The sequence below is a fragment of the Thamnophis sirtalis genome, unplaced genomic scaffold, assembly GCF_051295495.1.
Source record: "Thamnophis sirtalis isolate CommonGarterSnake01/CBP01778 unplaced genomic scaffold, rThaSir2_p1.2 scaffold_3, whole genome shotgun sequence".
Lineage (NCBI taxonomy): Eukaryota > Metazoa > Chordata > Lepidosauria > Squamata > Natricidae > Thamnophis > Thamnophis sirtalis.
In genome coordinates, this window is record NW_028261383.1 from 24,829,571 (window position 1) to 24,847,584 (window position 18,014).

Genomic DNA, 18,014 nt, shown 5'->3' on the forward strand with positions numbered 1-18,014 from the left:
TTTCCTGCCACGCCCACCATGCCACGCCCACCTAGCCATGCCACGCCCGAACCGGTAGCAGAAAAAATTGAATCTCACCACTGCACTCGATCCCCTATTTTGGGTGAGAAGTAGGAATTTTTAAAATGTATTAGATTTCTTTTACCCCATCTTTGTTACTTTATAAATACCTCAAGGCAGCAAAACGTTTATTTATTTATTTTAATGTAAATTATTTATAATTTAAATAAGAGAGCCAGTTTGGTCTAAAGGTTAAGGTGCTGGGCTAGAAACCAGATACCTGTGAGTTCTCACCCTGCCTTAGACATGAAAGCTGGCTGGGTAAATTTGGGCCAGTCGCTTTCTCTCAGCACAACCCACCTCACAGGTTGCTTATGGTGGAGAAAATAGGAGGAAAGAGTTACTTATAAAGGCAGGATAAAATTCTAATAAATAAATAAATAAATAAATAATATTGCTTTATAAGTATGGTAGCTCAAGACAGCTAACGCACATAGATTTATGTAACAAATTTAGAATATTTGGAATATTAGCCAAATATTTGGCTAATGAATTTTACAAATAAATAAATAAAAATAAATAAACAGAAATAAAAATGTTTTGAATTGTCTCTGATATCTGCTTTCGTCAGTGGTGGGATTCAAAAATGTTTACTACTGATTCTCTGGGCGTGGCTTGGTGGGCATGGCAGGGGAAGGATACTTTAAAATCCCCATTCCCTCCCACTCCAGGGGAAAGGATACTGCAAAATCCTCATTCCCTCCCGATCGGTTCACCGACAAATGCTCCCTAGACAAAAGTGCGCCAACAAAAACGCGCCATCAACAAACAACGTAGTGGGATGCAAAAACAACGTTATAACCCTAACCCTAACCCTAACCATAACCATAATTGTGCTTTTGTCAGCGCGGTTTTGTCGGCGCGGTTTTGTCGGCGCGGTTTTGTCGGTGTGCATTTGTCTAGCGCGCATTTGTCGGGTCACGCTCCCGATCAGCTGGAACTCGGGAGGCAGAGAATAGATGAGGCTGGGCCAGTCAGAGGTGGTATTTACCAGTTCCCTGAACTACTCAAAATTTCCGCTACCGGTTCTCCAGAACTGGTCAGAATCTGCTGAATACCATGTCTGTCTTTAGTCCTGCCTCACAGGCTCTTTTCCCTGGGGGTTGCGACTTTTACCAGAAACATGTGTGCCCATGTTAATAGTTTATGTGTGATCACTGGAGTGGAGGGGGGCGGAGAATTTAGACCCACAAAATTACATACTTGGGGGAAATTCTTCCTGTGTGGCTAACATTTTCCAAAACCGCATCTTAAACTGATTAATGTGATTGTACAAATCATCCGGATTTGTCTATATAATTTTTTTTTCTTCCTCTTCTCATAACATTAGGAATAACCTAGTGAAATTGACCAGGACTGCATTGAGTTGAGAAAAATTAAATCTTTCAAACCCCACATCACCAACTTATCAAGGCCACAGATATTTTTTTGATGGCCCATGAAATAGCTTTTTTTTTTTTAAATCACACAAGCTGTATTTATATTACAACTTTCATTCTAATGATGAAATATGTGCATTCCGTTCTTTGTAAAGATCGTTGCTGTTTTTCAGCATTACCAGAGGATGATGTGATCTGGGCTTTGGGGGAGTTATGAAGAGCGTGGAAGAAAGGGAAAATCTATCTTTTGTCATGCGTAACATTAAAACTTGGCTCGTTATCCATAACTGATGGGGATGATAGTCTGCACAGACAAAAAAGTAAACTATTTACTGAGCCAATGTCAAATTAATGCATGGAATTTGCTCAGAAAGTCATTGCGACAGATGACTTTTTAAAAGGCTCAGAGAAGAAATATGTGGATGTGGAAAAATTGTGTTAGGAGAGATAAATAGCATTGGCAGAATCCATCCCCACCAACTTTAAGTATCTATAGCAGGGATAGGCAACTTTGTGCCCTCTGAATAGCAATAGCTCTTAAACGTATACGGGCATTCCTCAACTTACAACAATACATTTAGTGACAGTTCGAAGTTACAACGGCACTGGAAAAAAATGACTTATGACCATTTCCCCACACTTACGACCATTGCAGCATCCCCATGGTCACACGATTTTACATTCAGATGCATGACAACTGATTTATGACGGTTGCAGCGTCCCGGAGTCACGAGATCACCTTTTGCGACTTCCCCACAAGCGAAATCAATGGGGAAGCTAGATTCACTTAACAACTGTGTTACTAATTTAACAACTGCAGTGATGTCACTCAACAAATGGGGCAAGAAAAGTGGTAAAATGGGACAAAATAAACTTAACTAATTTCTCACTTAGTGTCTGACCGAGGCTTCCCAAGAGCATGAAGCAAACTCCTGGTCCCAACAAAAAACCCTTTTATTAATTTACTGTGAATTCTGCTCACTCAAAAACAGCAAAGTCTTTCAAGGGAGGATTTGCAGTCACAGACTTTATCTGGCCAGGCTGATATCTGCAAAACTTGGCAAGGAGTCTCGGAGAGTCATGAGCCAATTAAGTGAACTAATTGTCTCCTGCAAACTCCACTCCCCTTTCGCTCCTCATTTATTTCCTCTGGGAGGGGCCATTCATTGTTCACATGTGGCTTTACTCCAGAGGTGGGTTGCTCCCAGTTCGGTCCGGTTCGGTTGAACTGGTAGTGGCAGTGGCGGCAGGCTCCGCCCACCCTCCTGGACGTTTCTGCGCATGCGCACAAGCATGAGCAAACCGGTAGTAAACTAATTAGCAACCCATCACTGCCTTATCCCTGTTTTTTAGCTGTACTTTTTGGCTGGCAACTCTGCGCATACGGACACTGGGAACAGGCTCCAGTTGTTTGTCTGCCTCACTGATGTCTGACTCTGAAGGCAGCTGATAACCGGCATACGGCTCTGGCCCCCTCTCTGCCTCTGACACAGCGCCCTCATCAGAGCCTTTCCCAGACTCCAGGACTGGCCCATGTTCCTCCCCAACCGCCTCACTGTCCGAATCTGCTGCCAATTCTGCTGTCCGCTGGTGGTCCACAACACTTAGTATCAATATGAATTCTGGGCTCAGTTGTGGTCGTAAGTTGAGGACTGCCTGTATACTGCCCCATAGTAATTTATGGCACTTTTTGAGTGGTTCACAATATCAGCATTTTGCCCCCCAAAATCTGGGTTCTCATTTTACCACATTTAACTGCTTTAGATTCCAACTCTTAGAAACATGGTCGGCATGACTAAACACGGAAGGCTCATGGAACGCTGTTACCTTCCCACCAAAGGTGGTCCCTATTTTTCTACTTGCATTTTTTACGTGCTTTCAAACTGCTAGGTTGGCAGAAGCTGGGACAAGTAACGGGAGCTCACTCCGTTATGTGGCGCTAGGGATTCGAACCGCTGAACTGCCGACCTTTCTGATCAACCAGCTCAGCGTCTTAGCCATTGAGCCACAAGGCTAAAGACATCTACTCTATATGATAAGAAGTTACTACTGTTATTTCACTTCTTGAGTACGTATAAATGTGGCTTTGGAGAAAAACCCATGCAGTGTTTGTGTGCTTGTTAAATGTTTATCCAGCCTTTAATACTTTATTAGGAACTCAATGGACTTACTTGGACTTAATCTTCGTAAATGTCAACGTCCACAAGGCAGTGACCATTGCATTGTGAAGGCCAAAGGCAGAACGTCACGGATTACAGAGTTGTTTATCTGTGTGTTGTCCTGCCATTGGGTTCTCAGCTTGTTTCACGGTTCCGTCGCCACGGGAACCAACACTCCCCATTTATCCGGGCTTGTGACCGGCTATGGTTTCCCAATGGTTCTACATAGTACTCCTTCTTATGGGTTCCACCACAAAAGCGCGTAGGACAAAATCGCGCTCGACAAAAGCGCGCTGTGACGTCATCACAGCGCGACGAAAAAGATCGAAAAATTGTAAAAATAAAGCGAAAACCTTACCCTAAGCCCCCCAAACCTAACCCTAAACCTAACCCTAAACCTAACTCTTAACCTAACCCTAAACCTAACCCAAAACCTAACCGTTAAAGTAACGAAAAACCTAACGCTAACCCTTATCCTAACCCTAACGCTAACGCTAACGCTCTAAAGCTAACCCTAACCCTTAACCTAACCCTAACCCTAACCCTAACCCTAACCCTAACCCTTACCTTTATGTGAATCGGCTTGCTTTAATTTAATTTTTATTAATTTTTATTTGCATTTTTCGATCTTTTTCGTCGCGCTGTGATGACGTCAAAGGCGCGATTTTGTCGATCGCGCTTTTGCCGTCCGCGCTTTTGACGGGTCACGCTTCTTATGTTCCCCCCAATGATAACCCAATGAAGTGTGCTGGGCTGAAGGAGAAGGATTGGCCTAAAGTCACCCAGCCAGTTTTCATGCCTAAGATGGTACTAGACTTCACAGTCACTTGGTTTCTAGCCTGCTGTCCTCACCACCAGCCAAACAGTCTCCACCAAAGCTGCTTAGTTCTCATTCAAAAGAAGCTTCTTTCCCTCGCTGCTGATTATGAGAAAGCTCCTTCTCTCCAATCCTAGCCATCCCCCAAGGCTGCTCCTTTGCCTGCTGAGCAAGTCCCAAGCACAGCAAGTTATACAGAGAATGTCTATTTCAGTGCCATTTCCGTAGAAAGCTGAGAGGCCTGGCCGATGCCCCGCACCTACCTGCACATACAAACAAGGTTTCTGTCTCACCCCTTTCTCCTCCAACAGACTTTCCCTCCCCCAGGCCCCCTTCCTGTCTTTCTGGCTCCCATTCAAAAGGCCAGACCTGAGACGGACTCGCCCCAGCCGACGCTGTTGAAGCAGGGCTGTCTAGAGAGGGTGACCGTATCCAATCAAATAAGCTAAATCAAATCAAACTAAAGTAGTCATCCAGTATTGGTTAGAGCTGGAATTCCTGGACCACTTTTCCAGCAATCTCCAAGTGGCTCCGTTCCTTAGGAATAAAATATACACAGCAACAGTCTTCAATATACAGAGCTACAGACTGCTCTTTCTACGTATTAACGATTCACCTGTGGAGGCAGTTAGCAGCATCAAGTTTCTGGGCAGTGTAGAGATAGATAGATAGATAGATAGATAGATAGATAGATAGATAGATAGATAGATAGATAGATAGATAGATAGATAGATAGATAATAGATAGATAGATAGATAGATAGATAGATAGATAATAGATAGATAGATAATAGATAGATAGATAGATAGATAGATAGATGATAGATAGATAGATAGATAGATAGATAGATAGATAGATAGATAGATAGATAGATAGATAGATAGATAGACAGACAGACAGACAGACAGACAGACAGACAGACAGACAGACAGACAGACAGACAGATCATATGAAGAACGGTTGCAGGAACTGGGTATGTCTAGTTTAATAGAAAGGAGGACTAGGGGAGACATGATAGCAGTCTTCCAATATCTCAGGGGTTGCCACAAAGAAGAGGGAGTCAAACTGTTCTCCAAGGCATCTGAGGGTAGAACAAGAAGCAATGGGTGGAAACTAATCAAGGAGAGAAGCAACTTAGAACTGAGGAGAAATTTCCTGACCGTTAGAACAATTAATCAGTGGAACAGAAGTTGCCTCCAGAAGTTGTGAATGCCCCAACACTGGAAGTCTTTAAGAAGATGTTGGATAGCCATCTGTCTGAAATGGTGTATGTAGGGTTTCCTGCCTGGCCAGGGGGTTAGACTAGACAACCTCCAAGGTCCCTTCCAACTCTGCTATTGTATTGTATTGTAAGATAGATGATAGATAGATAGATAGATAGATAGATAGATAGATAGATAGATAGATAGATAGATAGATAGATAAATATAGATAGATCATACGTACGTACATACATACATACATACATACATACATACATACATACATACAAGTGCAATATCATATCAACTCAAAATTTACCCATCTGCTAATTTCCTCCTGTCTTCCAATTTCACATCTCTCTTTGTCTCATGAAACCCAACACCGCAAACATCTTCGCTGACCAGGTTAAGACTAAAGAAATAAGCTTTAAGACTGACAGGGAGCACCCATCAAGTTATTTCCTCTCCTCAAAAAGCCAGCACTACTAAAAATGCTGGCCTATGACTATTTTTTTTTTCATTTAATGACCCTGTAATCCCTTGTATTAGGCGACTGAATGGAGCTGAGCATTTACTGGCCTGATGCCCTTTCTGATGCCAACCCAGAATTCACAGCAATTACTCATGGCGCCCGGAGAGAGAAATATCTGCCACTATCGTAAGATAAAACTCACAGTCTCTTGATTGTGAGGTGACAGCTCCACCTCTCGGCCGCCATGCTGCTCTGGCCTATGACTTTAATAAAGATTGGGTTTATTTATTTATTAATATTCCACTTTTATTAATCTTATAAATAACTCAAGGAAGCAAACATGCCTAGCGCTCACAGTCTCCCACTTTCTAGCCTAGTGCTTTAAATATCAGAACAAACTTGCTCTTGATTTGATTTGATTTATTAGTTTACTAGCCTCTCTATGCAGAGATTGAAAGAGGAATGTTCATAGCAAGGGGTGTGGTTACGAGCAAGGTCTTAGCAAGGAAAGTTTTGATATTTCAATTGGGAAATGTTGGTGATCAGTGCCAAATAACCTGAAGGCTGATCCCATTCAAACCATGCAGATCCACCCAGCACGTTTTCCTCTATTATCAGAAACCTAGCTGGCTAAACCTCACTTCCGAGTTCAAATCCTTCCATTGTGTATTTGTTGTCTCTCTCTCTCTCTCTCTCTCTCTCTCTCTCTCTCTCTCTCTCTCTCTCTCTCTCTCTCTCTCTCTCTGTGTGTGTGTGTGTGTGTGTGTGTGTGTGTGAGAGAGAGAGAGAGAGAGAGAGAGAGAGAGAATAAATGAATAGGATTGCATCTGTAAGCTGTAGTCTCATTATTTGGCCAAATGAATTTAGCCAGAATTGCTTTCAAGGGTGATCTGCCCCCTTGTGCACACACTCATGATATACATTTTTAAAAGCATTTTTAAAGGAATACTCTGGAGCTGGGTTTCTCATTATCAACATTATCAACTTTGAGATTGGTGGGCATCTCACAGAATTCCCCAGCCAGCTTCGTTTGTATTAGTTTTTATTACTGCAATTAAAATCTATCCATCTCTCTCTCTCTCCCTCCCTCCCACCCTCCCTCCCTCCCTCTCTCCCCCTCCTCCTTGCTCTTGTCTGTCTGTCTGTCACCTATCTATCATCCATCCATCCATCCATCCATCTATCTATCTATCAGGGGTGGGTTTCAACCGGTTCGCGGCGGTCCCTGCGAACTGGTTGGTCGGCGAACCCGGAAGTAAGTAACTTCCGGGAGCGGCGAAGGGCCCACCCGCCCGCCTGCACTCCTTACCGGTCTTTGAAGGCTTCTGCGCTTCCACGCAGGTGCATGGCACATACAGCGCCTGCGTGATTCTCTGCGAGCAGCTGGAGCATCGCGCAGGCGCTAAGATGCATGCGTGAACTATGCACGTGCACAAGGACGCCGCTGGCCCCGTTCCAACCGAAACGGTTGGAACGGGATAAGCAACCCACCACTGCTATCTATCTATCTATCTATCTATCTATCTATCTATCTATCTATCTATCTATCTATCTATCTATCTCATCATCTGTCATGGCCTCCCAACTCACATACAGTGACTCCAGTGGTATATAGCTTTAAAAATCCACAATATAAAATCCATAAAACGTCACTACTCACCATAACCCTATGGGGGCAACAGATACAATCACACTAGCCACTTTATTAGCTCTATATCAACCTGTAATCCCCAGGCCAGTTGACAAAGCCATATCTTCAGAGTCTTCCAGAAAAGTAACAAGGTGTGTGTGTGGAGGAGGGCAGTCTTATCTCTACAGGAATGTTATTACATAGGGAAGGAGCCAACACCGAGAAGGCCCCTTTTCTTGGTCTTGCCAGGTGACCTTCCCTAATGGATAGGACCTGCAACATGCCTTCTCATCCTGGTGGGCTAAATATTGTTAATGGGGAGGAATTTCAAATAACCTTTCAACAGGTCAGCTCAAGAAAAAAAAACGGAGAGTTTTAAGTCATCTAAATATTGTGGCTGCGTTATCATAGCTGGGATGCAAAACTCCAGAAGACCACTAGGTGGTAGCAAAGAAGTGGGAAGCTGTCTCTTTGTGGCACTGAATTGCCTTTCCAGCTGGAAGACTATGGAGATTCTCAGTCATCCAGGTCATGGTTGTCCCAAAGGTGCTTTTTTTCAAGAGGCAACTGGAATTTCTGGTTTTTTTCTTTGAAGGTGTTTTGATTCTCATCCATGAAGAAGAATCCAGAGCTGAAGAAGCTTCTAGGATGAGAAGTGAAATGTCTTCAAAGAAAAACCAGAAACACCAGTTGCCTCTTGAAAAAAACACCTTTGGGACTAACAGCTAAAAATTGGCTTAGTGCCTTGGTCTCAATTTGGTTGACCTGTGGAGGACTAAGGAATATATACCTAGGAGTCCTTCGGGATTGGGCTGCCTATAAATTAAACAAACAAACAAACAAATAAATAAATAAATAAATAGAAAGGGGATAATATGGATTCTTCTGAGGTATAAATTATATAAACAAACAAACAAACAAATAAATAAATAGAAAGGGAATAATATGGATTCTTCTGAGGTATAAATTATATAAATAAATAAATAAATAAATAAATAGATGATAGATAGATAGATAGATAGATAGATAGATAGACAGACAGACAGACAGACAGATAGACAGGCAGACAGATAGATAGAAAGGGGATAATATGGATTCTTCTGAGGTATAAATTATATAAACAAACAAACAAACAAATAAATAAATAGAAAGGGGATAATATGGATTCTTCTGAGGTATAAATTATATATATAAATAAATAAATAAATAAATAAATAAATAAATAAATAAATAAATAAATAAATAAATAGAAAGGGGATAATATGGATTCTTCTGAGGTATAAATTATATAAACAAACAAACAAACAAACAAATAAATAAATAGAAAGGGAATAATATGGATTCTCCTGAGGTATAAATTATATAAATAGATAGATGATAGATAGATAGATAGATAGATAGATAGATAGATAGATAGATGATAGATAGATAGATAGATAGATAGATAGATAGATAGATAGATAGATAGATAGAATAGATAGATAGATAGATAGATAGGGGATAATATGGATTCTTCTGAGGTATAAATCATATAAATAAATAAATAAATAAATAAATAAATAAATAAATAAATAAATAAATAAATAGAAAGGGGGTAATATGGATTCTTCTGAGGTATAAATTATATAAATAAATAAATAAATAAATAAATAAATAAATAAATAAATAAATAAATAAATAAATAGAAAGGGGGTAATATGGTTTCTTCTGAGGTATAAATTATATAAATAAATAAATAAATAGAAAGGGGATAATATGGATTATTCTGAGGTATCTGTGGAGATTCACAGTCATCCAGGTCATAGTTGTCTCAAAGGTGCTTTTTCAAAAGGCAACTGGACTGTTTTATTCCTTGAGGAGGAGGAAGAAAATGTTTCGCTTCTCATCCAAGAAGCTTCATCTGTTGTTAGCCCTACTGATCTGTGGAGTCTTTGGTGCTCTCTGAGCTTAGTTCTTTTCATCCAGATCAGTGGTGGGATTCAGCCAGTTCGCACCTATTCGGGAGAATCGGTTGTTAACTTTCTAAGTAGTTCAGAGAACCGGTTGTTGGAAGAAATCTCATTTTGGTTTTTCCCACTTTACACGGCTAATCCTGTAAGGATGCAGGAAGGAAACATTCTGGGTGTTGTTTCTAGCCTAATGTTTATTGCCCTGATTACAGAAACTGCCTCTCCGGTTAACCCTCATTACATTGCAACAGCTAAGGCGAAGCGCCCATCGACATGAGTGATGTTGAGTTGGCCACTCCCACACGGTCACATGAGCCACTGAGCCCCGCCTACCCAGCTGATCATTAGGGCAGAGAACCAGTTGTTAAATTATTTGAATCCCACCACTGATGCAGATGTTTCATTACCCAATTCAGTGACATCTTCATTGCTTCAGAGCAAACCCCATCCTCCTTTGCCCTGAAGATGTGACCTTGAAAGGTAATGAAACATCTGCACGAAAACAACCAAGCTCAGAGAGCACCAAAGATTTCTAAATTCAACCCTGAAAGTTAATACAGACTTTCTTCTCTTGGTACCCTATTGACCTGCCCACCTGCCCAAATTTCTTGAGGACCTCTTCCAGTCTGGACTCAAAGTCTATATGGTATTTGCAAAGTATGTTTACTGCCTTTGAACATAGAGGTCCTGCATGGGGCTATCCAGAATGGGGCAACCCTAACAAATCATCAAAGAGGGACACGGTGGCTCAGTGGCTAAGACGCTGAGCTCGTCAATCAGAAAGGTCGACAGTTCAGTGGTTCGAATCCCTAGTGCTGCGTAACAGAGTGAGCTCCCGTTACTTGTCCCAGCTTCTGCCAACCTAGCAGTTCGAAAGCACGTAAAAATGCAAGTAGAAAAATAGGGACCACCTTTGGTGGGAGGGTAACAGCGTTTCGTGCGCCTTTGGTGTTGAGTCGTGCCGGCCACATGATCACGGAGACGTCTATGGACAGCACTGGCTCTTCGTCTTTGAAACGGGGAAGAGCATCCCCCCCCTAGAGTCAAGAACAACTAGCGCAAATGTGCAAGGGGAACCTTTACTTTTACCTTTAACAAATCATCGTGATGGACAACTAATAATAATTCGTTTATTTGGCATGGATTTGAGAATAAGGCACGGAAACTTTGCAACACCTTTACAGACAGTTAAGCTGAACCACTTACTCCCTGAGGAATCCCTCTTCTCCTACCCCATCCATTTGCAAATACCTCTAACCACTGAGACTAAATTGTAGAATAAGTAAGGTACCAATACCAATCTATGAGGTACTAATACCACTCTATAAAACTTTAGTAAGGCCACACCTAGAATACTGCATCCAGTTTTGGTCACCACACTATAAAAAAGATGTTGTGACTCTAGAAAGAGTGCAGAGAAGAGCAACGAAGATGATTAGGAAACTGGAGGCTAAAACATACAATGAACAGTTGCAGGAAATGGGCATAACTAGTCTAGTGAAGAGAAGGTCCAGCATTTTTCCAAATTGAGGGGCTGCCACAGAGAGGAGGGGTTCAACTTATTTTCCAAAGCACCTGAAGGCCAGACAAGGAATAATGGATGGAAACTAACCAAGGAGAGATTCAACCTAGAAATAAGGAGAAATTTTCTGACAGTGAGAACAATCTTCTTCAGAAGTTGTGGGAGCTACATCACTGAAGCTTCATCAAAAAGTGACTGGACTGCCATCTGTCAGAAATGGTGCAGGGTCTCCTGCTTAGGCGGGGGTTGGACTAGATGACCTACAAGGTCCCTTCTAATTCTGTTAATCTGTTAAAAGATATCACACATACACATGGAACAGTGTTTCTGAAGCTCAGCAAGTTTAAGATGTGTGGATTTAAACTCTCAGAATTTCCCTGGCCAGCTGAGTTGTGTTAGACGCAAAATACCTCCTAATAATGAAGGAAGGACAGATACTAGTGAAATCCCAGCCTTTAAATCCCAAAAAATTACTAGCAAAAGCCTAGAAGAGTTTAAACTTAGAAGAGTGACTACAAAAAAAAAAAAAATGCTTTTTAACTCGACAGGTGCTGGCAGAGGAAGCACAGTGCCCTTCACACCAACTCTTAGCTCTCATATAATGCAGAGATCACTTCCAATAGTTCATTGAATTGAATTGAATTGAATTTATTATATTTCTATGCCGCCCTTTTCCCAGAAGGGACTCAGGGCGGCTCACAACCCAAGTCAGGGGGGGGGGGGAGATAGGGGATACAAATAGGGGGGGGAAAGGACATAGACAAACAATATGTTCATGTTGACTGAATGATGGGAGATTCAACTAGGTGGACTGATTTTGAAAAATTCAGGAGGATCAGACCTGTTTAATACTGGGATGAGGGGCCACCAGGAAATCCAAAGACTGAGGCAAAAAAAGCATTCTGGTATAAGCAGTGGCAAACTACAATATGTCATTGCTACGGAAAGTTTGCAATCAGCAGGAGCTGAGCTCAAAAACAAAGAGTTGGGGATTATTACTACTAGATCTATTATTGTTACTAAGAGGAAGTTTACTCACCTGTGTGAGACCCGGTCAAGTCTTATTGCAAACCACAAATTAATACAGATATTAATTTCTTCTCCATCTCCCTGATATGTCATTTTCCTGGATTTTGAAGATCTTTTTTGCGTTATTAGCCGATCCACCCTCAGGCGGAAACTCTCACTTATTCTGCTCCCTTTTAAAATTAATTTTACAATCTTTCTCCCCCTGCCTAGCTCTGCCTCTAAAATATCATATCTTTCAAATCTTATTTAGCGCTCATCACTTTTTCTCCTCACTGGCGGCTCTCTATCTCTTCCTCAATTTTTTTTTTTATGATCCTCTGACCTGTGGTCAGGGATGATGGGATTTGGAGTTGTGCATATTCTTCCCGTCTCTGCTCTGTTAAACAGTTGCCTGTCATTTTCCTCTGCTATCTTCTACCTCAGTGCTTCCCAAACCAGGGTAAATGATCCCAAATGAGGTAAGATTAGTTTCTCTTTGGGTCACAACATTCAAATCCTTTGCCCAATCACAACAGAGACATTTAGGCAATGACTTTTCGATGAGTGATTTTGGCTGATGAAGAAAAGGGCTTAGGAAGTACCGTATCTATAAAGGAGAATATGTGTAGCTCAGGGTTGATCTGAGGGGTCCTTGGTCCTTTAGTCAGTAGCACTGATGATGTAACCAAGTTTGGTAATGAGACAACGGCAAGAAAACAACTAAGCTCAAAGACCACCTAGGATTCCTCACTGCTCTATTACATGCTGCTCTACCTAACTTGATGTTTCTCAAATTTTGCAACTTTAGGATATGTAGACTTCTACTCCCAGAATTCCCCAGCCAGCCAGCTGGGATGTGAGAACTGACTGGGGAATTCTGGCTGAAGTCCACATATCTTAAAGTTGTCATGTTTGAAAAACACAGATTCACTTATCTATCTTCATTGGTTTTCCCTCTTCTCTCTTTCCAGCTTCTGGTATTCTTTTATCAATATTTTTTAAAACTCAGGGTAAGGTTCCTCTTGCACATATGTGCTAGTCGTTCCCAACTCTAGGGTGCGGTGCTCATCTCCATTGCAAAGCCAAAGAGCCAGCACTGTCTGAAGACATCTCCGTGGTCATGTGGCTGGCATGACTAAACGCCAAAGGGGCACAGAATGCTGTTACCTTTCCACCAAAGATGGTTCCTATTTTTCTACTTGCATTTTTACATGCTTTTGAACTGCTAGGTTGTCAGAAGCTGGGACAAGTAACAGAAGCTCACCCCGTTATGCGGTGCTAGGGATTCGAACCGCCAAACTGCCGAATTTTCTGATCGACAAGCTCAGTGTCTTAGCCACTGAGCCACTGACCTTCCTTCTATTCCACTTTATTCCCTCTCTTTCCTTTTTATAACTCTGCTAACTTAACTCCATTCAAGCAAATTTACTGCTTTATCTATATTTATAGAAAAGCCAGGCTTAGCCATAACACAGAAAAGATTTGATATTGTTCAGACCAATAAATATTGATACATTTTATCAATAAAATGAATAAAATTCAAAGACAGTGTCTACCACCAGCTACAGCACATTTCCTTACTAAAGTCATGAAATCCTATGCCTTTGAATTAAATATGTTCATTTGAAAAGATGCTACCATACTTCTGATTTTGAGCTATTTTTGTAACTGATAACTGCTCATATTTATACAGTACAATTACCGCATAAACAAATACATTTCATTACTACAAAATATCTTCCACTTTGTGTCTGCTCTTTTTTCCTGTCTCTCTTGCCCCACAAATTAGATTATTCTACTTAATCTGAATCAAAAGAACATTTTTAAAAAAAACACCTTTGAGATTAGATCTGCCTTCATCCTACAAATTAGATGCTCCTGGAAGTTCTAACGTCAGAACAGTGCCTAGAAAGTCAGGATAACAGAACGACAGAATAACAGAGTTGGAAGGGGTTTTAGAGGTCTTCTAGTCCAACCCCCTGCTCATGCCGGAGACCCTATGCCATTTCAGACAAATGGCTGTCCAATCTTTTCTTAAAAACCTCCATTAATGGAGAGTCCACGACTTCTGGAGGTGAGCCATTCCGCTGATTAATTGTTCTCACTGTCAGGAAATTTCTCCTTAGTTCTAGGCTGCTTCTCTCCTTGATTTGTTTCCATTTATTATTTCTCGACCTGCCTTCAGGTGCTTTGTAGAATAGATGCCCCCCCCCACTCCTCTCTGCGGCAGCCCTTCAAATATTGGAACACTCCAACCATGTCCCCCCATTTCCCAAATAGGACCAGTCCAGTTCCACTTAGCTGGGACTGCAGATGGCTTTAGTACATCAAATGTTCTCCATTCACATTTCAAAGCTCATCTTCACTAGATTAACATGTGTTGCAATTTAGCAGTTCCTTAGGCTAGTTTTGGGCTCGATCGGGTACCCCAGGCTGAATTCTGTTTCGGGGAGCCTTCAAACTTCCTTTCCCTGTGCTCATTTTCACTGTCTCTCTTCACCTCCTCTCATTCAAACATTTTCTCTATCCATCATCCTAATTTAGCGCTCTCTCTCGCTCTCTTCGCACAAATGTCACTTTGATTAGACAAAAGAAAAGAAGAGAGCTAACATCTGTGCCTCAAACATCTGGATCTCCCCCTCCGGGTCTTGATCTTGCCCCATCAACACTTTATAGTATCTTTTCCTTTGTTGCCATGTCCCATTGTGCCCAGGAACTCATTGCTTTACCAAAAATAAAAAATCTCCATAATGACCCTTTGCAAGTTCCCTCCTTTACAGTGAAATGGGATTTCCTCTGTCACCCTCCCTGCCCTCCGCAGTATCCACTCCTTGCAGGTTTCCCAACTTACTTGAAAAAAGTTGGATGCTCAGGCTGGAACAGAGAATAGCCGCATTTAATCACTCGCTGCTGCCTCTCCGACTGTTTCACTCCTCCGTTCTCTCTCTTGACAGCGTCTCTGCCCTGGAGAGAGGAGGAGACAACCTTCTGGCCATCGGATTTCCTGGCTCAGAGCAGCCCTGGCGTGAGAGCAAGCATATGTGCCTCACAAGTGTGTGTGTGTGTGTGTGCAACGCACACATACAAACCCACACCCAAAACTCATTCACTCCCTCCTTGGTTTGGAATCATCGAGCAGCGTCTGACACAATTGCCATGAGATCATAAATGGGAATGGCTGATAACCATCTTGGCATTCGAGGAAGAAGGACGCTTGGGAAGGCCTCTTCTTCCAACACTCTCGGCCTTTTTCTTTTTCTTTTGGTTCTCCTCTATCCTCTTTCACTGGTTGCATCCAGACTCTGAATGGTGTCCTATATCTATCAAAACTTTGGATCAGAGTAACAGTCTTGGAAGGGACCTTGAAGGTCTTCTAGTCTAACCCCCTTCTTAAGCAGGAAACCCTATACCGTTCCAGACAAATGGCTATCCAACATCTTCTTAAAGACTTCCAGTGTTGGGGCATTCACAACTTCTGGAGGCAAATTATTCCACTGATTAATTGTTCTAACTGTCAGGAAATTTCTCCTCAGTTCTAAGTTGCTTCTCTCCTTGATTAGTTTCCACCCATTGCTTCTTGTTCTACCCTCAGGTGCCTTGGAGAATAGTTTGACTCCCTCTTCTTTGTGGCAACCCCTGAGATATTGGAACAGTGCTATCATGTCTCCCCTAGTCCTTCTTTTCGTTAAACTAGACATACCCATTTCATGCAACCGTTCTTCATATGTTTTAGTCTCCAGTCCCCTAATCATCTTTATTGCTCTTCTCTGCACTCTTTCTAGAGTCTCCACATTTCAACATGACACATAAACATCTCCTTCCTCTCTGCCTTGCTATGGCTTCCTCTGGGTGATGTCTAAGAGCTCTTCTCTGTCATGAATACAGGTAGTCCTCAACTTACAACAGTTCATTTAGTGACCGGTCAAAGTTACATCGACACTGAAAAATATGACCATTTTTCACAGTTACGACCTTGGCAGCATCCTCATGATCATCTGATCCAAATTCAAAGTCTTGGCAGCTGGTTCATGTTTATGGCCGTTGCTGTGTCCCAAGGTCCCCTTTTTGCGACCTTCTGACCGGCAAAGTCAATGGGGAAGTCAGATTCACTTAACAACCGGGTTTACTCACTTATCAATGAGTGCAGTGATTCACTTAACAAATGTGGCAAGAAAAGTTGTAAAATCGGGCAAAAAAATGTTTCATTTGACAACAGAAATGTTGGGCTCAATTGCGGTCGTAAGTCGAGCCACTTACGGTCTGTAATGTAATGTCTGTAATGTTGTCCTATAGAGAAGAGTACAGATCCTCCCTCTTTGCAGGAGGTGAGTGGAATAGCCTCTACAAACCTCATCCTTCTCTTCCAGAACTGATATGGCTGCGGTACTTAGGATTGATTACAGGTAGTTCTTGACTTACGACAGGTCACTTAGCGACCGTTGGAAGTTGCAAAGGACCCCAAAAGAGGATTTACGATGCAGATCTGAACTTCCGGCAGACATGCCTCCGACAGTCACATGGCTACCCTTTGGGCATTCATTAAACACAACCGTACTTATTATCCTTTCTAGAACCCTGTGGTCACAGGATTGAATTTCACATCAGTTTTGTTTGTTTCTTTTCGGCAAACCTACATGAGCCACGGTGGCGCAGTGGCCAGAGTCCAGTACTGCAGGCTACTTCTGCTGACTGCCGGCTGCCTGCAATTTGGCAGTTCGAATCTCATCAGGCTCAAGGTGGACTCAGCCTTCCATTCTTCCGAGGTGGGTAAAATGAGGGCCTAGATTGTTGAGAGTTAATAGGCTGACTCTGTAAACTGCTTAAAAAGGGCTGTAAAGCACTATGAAGTGGTATATAAGTCTAAGGGCTATTGCTACGTAGCAAACGATGAGTGTACTTAATGATCGTGGCGTTCACTTAATAACCACTGCAAAAAAGATCATAAAATTGGGTCAATCACATGGCTGACCTATTTTATGACCGATATGACTTACGACTGATTTCGGACTGTAATGGGCAGGATTACTTGCATTCAGTAGATCTACTCAGCTTACATGTATGGTAACTATACATCCTTTATTATAAAGGATACTCCTTTATTTCACAAAACTATTCTTTAGATAGATTTAATTTCATTATTTATTTAACTGATTTTTCTCTTGAACTTTCCTATGTATACAAAGTTGTAAATCTACACAGTAAAAACAACAATGTTTATGAACCTCTTTCAGATTTGTTGGAACTTCTTGTTGGAATGGATTTTTATGCAACAACTATAATAGTATTCTGTAGAGGGAAGTATTTACAAGTTTGGATTTATGATAGATGCTCTTTTGTTCTAAGTAGAGTCTCCTGATTCCTGTTACAGTTAAAAACAGTTGAGCAGTAAAGCACATGGTGACTGCACTCTTTGCTAGCTCTGTGGTGCTATATATAAACAGAATTACTAACAAGATTTGCTCCTTTTTCAGGTTTCTTTATGTTTTCAAGAAAATAGGGTTGCCATATTTATACATAATCGTAAGGAAGGGGAAATTATTTAGCTCCTCCTTTGCCCCATTGGTCCTTTCAACCATGAGGATCAGAGTTTCAAACTGTTTTAGGGCCAGAAGTATGAAAACTATAATACTAATAAAGGAGAATAAGGGTTGACATGAGGAATCCTTGGTGCTCTCTTAGGTGGGTTGTTTCCTTGCAGACATTTCATTACCCAAACTAGGAAACAACCTCCGTGTTAGCATGTCCTAGATGTCACCAGCACAGATGATGTTACATAGTTTGGGTAATGAAACGTCTGGAAAAAACACCCCACCTCA

At 41.7% G+C, this 18,014-nt stretch overlaps 1 protein-coding gene across 1 annotated transcript in view; it reads right to left on the minus strand.

Annotated features, from left to right (window-relative positions):
* Positions 1 to 15,160, minus strand: part of TNXB (tenascin XB) — a 129,603-nt gene extending 114,443 nt beyond the window's left edge. The window contains exon 1 of the mRNA XM_087708098.1: positions 15,050 to 15,160. The gene's annotated coding sequence lies outside the window, so the exon portion shown is untranslated. The remainder of the gene's footprint in view (positions 1 to 15,049) is intronic.
* Between the last annotated feature and the right edge of the window lie 2,854 nt (positions 15,161 to 18,014).